At 41.7% G+C, this 6023-nt stretch overlaps 1 protein-coding gene across 2 annotated transcripts in view; it reads left to right on the top strand.

Annotated features, from left to right (window-relative positions):
• Prps2 (phosphoribosyl pyrophosphate synthetase 2) overlaps nucleotides 1-6023 on the top strand; it is a 36640-nt gene that overhangs the window by 9191 nt on the left and 21426 nt on the right. The window lies entirely within an intron of this gene.

Raw genomic sequence — 6023 nt, 5'->3', positions numbered from 1 at the left:
TCTTTCTTTCTTTCTTTCTTTCTTTCCTTCTTTCTTTGTTTTTCTGAGACAGGGTAGCCCTGGCTGTCCTGGAACTCACTCTGTAGACCAGGCTGGCCTCATACTCAGAAATCTGCTTGCCTCTGCCTCCCAAGTGCTGGGATTAAAGGTGTGCGCCACCATCCCATCGCCAGGTGCAACATTGTGTTCTTATAAGTGGTTTTCATTGTAAGACTGGGTAAAGGAATCATAGGGCATCTGCATTGCTGCTTCACAGTGCTCCCCCAAAGTTTTATTAAAATCAATACTCTGTTTTTATAAGGAGAACAGCATTAATATTGCTTATTATTTTAGCAAAATTCCCACTAGTGGAGGCTATGTAAGTTTCCAAGAGAAGCTGAAGAACATACAGTTGTTCTTAGCTTCTTTGACACACTAGAGAAGATTGGTTAGGGGCACAATCACAAATTACCATGAGCTGGACAGATTTATGGAGCAGGATATTATTCTTTAGTTTGCAGACCAGATGTCTGAGGTCAGGATGTGTCAGAGCTGTGCTTGCTATAGGGGAGAATCCTTCCTGCCTCTTTCAACTCCCCAGGAATTCAGGCTTCTTTTGGTCAGTGGCCTCATTGCTTCAGTCTTTGACTTCAAGACACTTCTCTATACTTGTGGCACTGTCACAGAATTGAATGCCATCCTCATTCTCAATGAACTCATCTCCTGATCCTTCACTAATTACATCTGTAATGATGCTACTTCCAAGTGTCATTAATAGGTTCTGAGGGTCAGGACATGGACATAGATTCTTGCATGTCTCCATTCAGATCACCATTATTTGATACAGCTTCCTCTAAGACCCCCAACCTCCAGCAACTGGGGCCTTTAGGCAATCCATTCATTCTGACTACATTCCTTTAGGCTCTGCCTATGTCCTCTATGCCATGGTTTCTCCTCTAGTTCTGTGTCTCCACTTCCAGCCTTCATAAGGATGCATCATTGGATTTAGGGCCAAGCTTAATCAAAATGACCTCAGCTCAGTATCTTTACATTAACAGCGTCTGCTAAAATCCTTCTACAGTGAGGCTCCCTTCCAGACTCATGGGCAGATAGGAATTTGGGGAGACAATAACATTCGCCTCATGACAGTGAAAACTTGAAGCTATTGTTTGAAAACAACACTCAGGATTCCCATGGATTTGAAAAATAAAAATAATAAAATTATCTGCACAAACATAAATTTATGTCCTAAGATCGTCTTGAATATTACTCCATTATCTTCAGGAATGTATTTCAGAGTCTGTAAGGAACACAGTTCTTCGATCAGTGTTTCATTAAAATGTGATATGAAGAACTTTATTCTGTACTCAAGACGTGATTTACTTTATATGATCAATTTTTATTGCAGTTACCCAACTGTGTGCCTTAAAACCAGAGATAGAGAACAATATAAAATGACAGATGTGGAGAGGGGTGGTAGGGTAGGCCAGAGATGAGACTGCTCACTATGTAAAGCATGTATGTGCAAAACCGTAAAAAAAATCCAAATTAAAATGTATTTATAGACATTTGTGAATTTCTATTTCTATATACCATGAAATATAATTTACATTTCCCCCCAACAACTTAAATATGCAAAAGATGCTCATTAACAGTATCCACATATATATAGTAGGCTAGGTTGGGTCCACAATTCTCACTTTGCATTAGTTTTATAGTTAGTTTTGTGTTAATGTAACTAAAGGATCTGTGCTGAGTGACTTATAAAATGAAGGGGTTTCTTTAGTGAGGCTGGGAGATCCAAACAACTGGGCTGTGGCATCCTGGCTGCTGTTCACAATATAGCAGAATAAGGAACTAGCCAGATGTAAAGGGGATATGTGTGAGCAAGGGACAACCTAGTGGAGATAGACCAGCTTCATTCTGTTTATTATAACCCACTCTTGTGGGAAGTTGCTCACTGAGATGGTTAATTTTAATTTTATTTGTCAACTTGACATAATCTAGAATCACCTGAGAAGAGAAACCTATGAGGGATTATCTAGGTGAGGTTTCTCTGTGGTCATGTTTTGGGGAATTTTCTTGGTTATATTAATCCATTTTGGAAGCTGCAGTGTGAAAGTAGGTGACACCATTCCTTAGGCTTGGGTCCTGGGTTGAATGGAAGGAAAATGAACTGCATATCAGTACACATGCATTCATTTGCTCTGTTCATGAGTATGGATATGACTAGCTGCTTGAAGTGCCTGGCCCCTCCACTTTCCCAGGATGATGGACTGTATCCTAGAATTGTGAGCCAATTAAACCCCTTATGTTGTCTTTGTCAGGGTGTTTTATCACAGCAACAGAAATTGAACTGATTGGCAAGGGGCTTGATATATTGCCAGCATGATTAATTTGAATCAAGTTCATGTCCTTTGTATTTTGTGCTTGGCTGGAGGATAATGGTACATTATGGCATCTTCAATAAATTTTGTCCTTACAAGGGTCCTGTCCACTTGTGGGGCAAATGTTCGAACTCCAGATTCTTCTTTAAGGAATACAAATACACATTTGGTGGTGATTGTTTGACATACTGATACATGGTAACCTTTTCTAAAGTAGTATTTGCTAACTTCTTTTTTATTCCAAATTTATGACAGAGCAACTAGCTTTGCCTGCCACCTGTCACTTGCATTGCAGGAAATGTTTTGGTCTTTTGGTCTCTGCCTCGTGATTGCAAGCATTGCCCCAACTACTATGCTAGCAAAAGGAGCTCTATGGGCTTCTCAAAACACCAGTAAATTTGTTATATATATATTTTATTATATCTAGTGGTGTGTGTGTGTGTGTGTGTGTGTGTGTGTGTGTGTTCACGCACGCGCATGCGTGCGTGGTGTGTCTGTGGGTGTGCATTTGAAAGTCAAGACAACTTGTGGTCATTGCTTCTCTCCTCCACCATGTGAGTCCCAGGGATTAAACACAGGTCATCAGGTTTCATTGCAAGTGCCTTTACCAACTAAATCATCTTAACCTCACCCTCTCCCAACCCCAGTGGCTTTAATTGTTTTTTGGAACTGCACTGTGTGGCCGGCTATCTACGAGTTTCCCCATTGTAAAACATTTAGATGTGTTTTCCATTTGGGGCCATTTTGAACCTGGGTCCCATGCCTTTCCAAAATTAGCTGCTAATGCACAAGATAAGACTATCATCAAGCAGCATTTGATCGACTGGCCTTTGAGAGACAGTAAATGCAGCTCAGGAAACTGTCACTTACTGATGGAGAGAAGAAGCAGGCCCGCAACAAATGACTGCGAACAGAATGGCTTAAAACAGCAGCCGTGTGCTCTTGCACAACTCTGGAGCCCAACATTGACAAATCAGGCACCAATATTTGACCTATACCGATGGGTAATAAATGAGATTGCTGATGGATAAGGTGAACATGTTCAGGCTTGGTTAATCTTTGATGTAGTACTGGTTTCCACTCATTGATCACCTCCAACAGGATGCTCTGGAGATTAAAAGGAAGTCAAAGACCGACTGTGCCAGGAAACAAGTGTCCACTGCTCACAATGTCCTTAGCAAGTCTTGTACAGGTCTGTAGCCTAGAGTGGCCTTAGAGTTAATCAACACCCATGGATTTTTCTGGAGTCGTGGCTTCCTTTATTTTTAATCTTACTTAAGTCTCTCTCTCTCTCTCTCTCTCTCTCTCTCTCTCTCTCTCTCTCTCTCTCTCTCTCTCTCTCTCTCTCTCTCTCTCTCTCTCTCTCTCTCTCTCTCTCTCTCTCTCTCTCTCTCTGTGTGTGTGTGTGTGTGTGTGTATCTGTACATATGCTATGGCACAGTTGTAGTCAGAGGGCAATGTTTTGGAATCAGTTTTCTCCTTCTACTTTTATGTATGTCTAGGTCAAGCTTGTCTAGGTCAGGCTTGTATAACAAGCACTCTCACCTGCTGAGCTCCCTGGCTAGCCCTTTCAACCATGACTTCTAATAGAGCTGGATAGTCAGCATGATTCAAACTATAGTAAGGAAACAATTCACAATTTCATTCTTGCATCCAATTGAATCTGTCAATCTGCCATTCAATGTGGACCATTTGCATTCTGTAAAGTTCTGAAAACTGACGTCTTCCCTTCAACCGTGCAGTTTAACTTGATGCTGGGTGGGCACTGAGAATTTAGTAGGAGAAATAAAAAGTGACCAGAACCTGGTATCGTACTTCACTTCTTAGTCTACTGTTCCCATTTCCCAGTGTCTGGGGACTGTGAGGACACCAACCATGATTTGAGATGGAGGAAGGTACTTCCTACTTCCTTTTTGATTTTTTTCAACTTTTTGTTTTTCTGCTTCACTTAGGGAGGCAAAAAGCCAGGTGGTATTTGGATGTCATAGAAAGCCATGTGTTACACTTAACCTAGACAGAATATTCTTGTTGGCTACAGGAGGAGCTCTGGGCAGCCCTCCCAGGCTGTCTATTGTTCTTTTCTCTTCCTTTGGGACCTTATTGCCCACGGCCACTAATAGCACAGTGAAGTTCTGTGTAATTGCCTCTACCAAGAAGTACCAGCAGAAAGAGCCCAGAAAAATCTCAGGGCTTTAAAACATTTTCCAAACTTGTTTAATGTGTTTTCACCCTTGGCACTATGAATACAGAAAGGTTTATTTAGCTTTGATTTGTAAGTACCAGAACCCAAGCGCAGCTGCTCACAGGAAAGAAACGGTTTCATAAATGGCCACTTAGCACAATGGAATATTCACACAGGAAACTGACAGTGATGTCATAGTAATTGTCAGGCATGATGTAAGCCCTGGAGTTGCAGCCTTGCAAGGAAGTAGTCTCTCGCAAGGAAGTAGTCTCAGTTTTGAATTCAAATACCGTAATTCACCTGGTTTGCCCTTTTAAAAATTTACTTAAATGCTGCACCTTTGGTTTCCTTACTTGTAGACTAAGGGCCATCTTAGTACAGTTGAAGCTCCTAGCCTATCATACCTAAGTGGACGAGCTTTCTGAAAAGCACCAAATATTGGTGTTGTAGCCCATTGGATGGTTATGACAGTTCAACTTCTATCATTTTAGTGTGGAGACGGCCATAGCCAATTCACAAAGAAACAGGTGTAACTGTCCCAATGGTGCTTCATTTATGCACACTGAAATATGGATTTTATGTCACCTTCACATGCTACAAAAATCTTATTTTTGTCTGTTTTCCAATGCTTTTATAAGAGACCATTCCTAGCTCCAAACCAGACATCAGGCAAGTCTAGCCCAGGAGCTGACATTTGCTGGCTCCTGTAGTAGATACTCAGTAATTGCTAGTTCTCTTTCCTGGAGAGAAGAGTGGATTGTGAGCCAGGCAGGGAATAATTACTTCTGAGAGAGTGAAGAAAGGCTGTCACCTTGAATTTTTTTTTCTTTTTTTTCAGGATCATGTATAAGATTATGTTGATATTTTAATGATAAAGTGGTTGACACAAGTCTCTTTAATCTTGTAGTCTTTGTATGTTTGGGGGAACATGTGTCTGTGTGTAGAAGTCCTGCACACTTCCATGTGCCTGAGTAAGTGCAGGAAATCAGACACCATTTTTCTGGTGTCTGCTGCTGCCTTCCTTTTGTGGGTTTGTTTTGGTTTTGGTTTGATGAGATGTTTTACTGTCCTGAAACTTGCCAGGGAGACAACCTGAGAGCACCAAGCCTGTCCCCACCTTCCCAGCACAGGGATGATAAGCATTTGTCACCATGCCACAGCATTTTGATGTGAACTCTGGGCTTGGACTTGGCTGGTCATGCTCGCAAGGCAAGTGCATTGCCTGATTTAAATGCCACACTGATTGTTCTCTCTGTAGGCTTGTGGCTTGAATGAGAGTGGCCCTCTGGGCGTATGTGTTTGAATGCTTGTTCTGAAGTTGGTGGGATTGTTTAGGAAAGATTGGGAAATGTGGTCTTGTTGGAAGAAGTATAAAGGTTTATCACTGGAGCGTCTTTGAGGTTTGAGAAGCCCATGTCAGGCCAGGCCCCCTCCCTTCTCTCTCTCTCTCTCTCTCTCTCTCTCTCTCTCTCTCT

The sequence above is a fragment of the Mus pahari genome, chromosome X (genome assembly GCF_900095145.1).
Source record: "Mus pahari chromosome X, PAHARI_EIJ_v1.1, whole genome shotgun sequence".
Classification (NCBI taxonomy): Eukaryota; Metazoa; Chordata; class Mammalia; order Rodentia; family Muridae; genus Mus; species Mus pahari.
The sequence above is the reverse complement of the archived record's forward strand: the minus strand, read 5'-3'. Positions and strand labels throughout refer to the sequence as shown.